Raw genomic sequence first — 1,584 nt, forward strand, 5'->3', positions numbered from 1 at the left:
TATATATATATATATATATATATATATATATTAGACAAAAAAAGATAATGAAGCCAAGACTGTGAGGAGTTTTCAGGACATTTATAAGGAAAGAGATATAGGTATAGTCTTACAGCTGTTTCTGGGATATTATGGATATCCCTTCATCAGAGACGATGTGAGATGATTAAATAGAGGTAAATGTTTGAGTTTAAAATAAGGAATTATAATGGAAAAAGAAGAGATAGGGAATATAGAGGGAAATAAGAGAATGAATGTAGAAATTAAAAATAAAACATTGTAATTGCAGTTACATTATTCGAATAAATTGGTGTAGAGAAGTGGTAAAAAAATTTCCTGTACATGGTAAGTAAGTTTCAATAGTAGTTCATGTTTAGTCATTTCTAAGTATGGAGCCATGGATTCTGTGTCACTCATTCAGAGGGGTTTTGTAGTGTGAATGAAAATTTGAGAATGTATTGGTAGTATTTGTGGATAGATAGGGTGAAAAACGTGAAAAGAAAAAATGAAAAAAGGGGTGAAAGAGGTGAGAAAAGGAGTGTTAGTTGGTAGTCAAGATAATGTGAAGGGAGGATGGTAGAGGGGTTGATAGGTTGGGGAGGGGTGGATAGGAAGAGATGAGATGGTAAGGAGCTAGCATGCAAGAATCGTTGCCTTAAAAGTGCAGCTCGCTTCCTGCAAGTTGCCTGATCCTTCATCATCAAAGTTCAAAAGGAGCTGGAAGCTGTGGATGAGAATCTAACATCAACTAAATGCAAAATGTATGCACCAAATCATAATACCCTGTGGCGTAATAAAAGAATTCTGAAAATTATTTTTACCAATTTATTTTCAAATACAGCTTTTCTTTGAAGAGCTCTGCATCTTTTGCTAAATTCATATAAATGACCTTGAAAAATCTAATGCATTCTGTATATAAAATATTTATGCATAACACAAAGGAATAACAGTAAAATTCAGGCAAATACTTTTTAGTGCACTTTGTGGTAACACAACTTGCCTCACCAGATCCAACAAGTGGTGATAGAGTGATAATTATTATGAACCATGTAGGCCACATAATTGCATTTTTTACTCCAGTCCGGTTAGTAAATCCAAAGTTCATTTCCAAATATTTCAGAGTGTTAATATAAAACACAAAAAAGAATGGAGAATTATACATTTTAAATTCATAATTCAAAATCCACAATTTACTTTCTTGTGTTTCAGATGAGAAACTGTTACATAATACAAATTATAGACTATAAATTATAAATAAAATATATATAATTCTTTATACTGCTTTGTGTATTAATTATATGTATATGGTACAAGGCTATAGTAGAAAACACTTGCCCAAGGTACCATGCAATGGAACTGAACCCAGAACCATGTAGTTGGGAAGCAAACTTCTTACCACACAGCCATGCCTATGCTTGTGTGCAGCAAGCTCCAGAAATAAGACCAAACTAGAAAAGGTGTGCACTATATGAGATATATGGTGAGAGAATGTAAGGACATCACCACGACTTACACAGGGGAAGCAACCAATCCAAAGTTTATGTGCAAAATCTGCAGGATTCTAGCTGGGACACAATGAAAAGA

Source organism: Octopus bimaculoides, chromosome 4 (assembly GCF_001194135.2).
Source record: "Octopus bimaculoides isolate UCB-OBI-ISO-001 chromosome 4, ASM119413v2, whole genome shotgun sequence".
Taxonomy (NCBI): domain Eukaryota; kingdom Metazoa; phylum Mollusca; class Cephalopoda; order Octopoda; family Octopodidae; genus Octopus; species Octopus bimaculoides.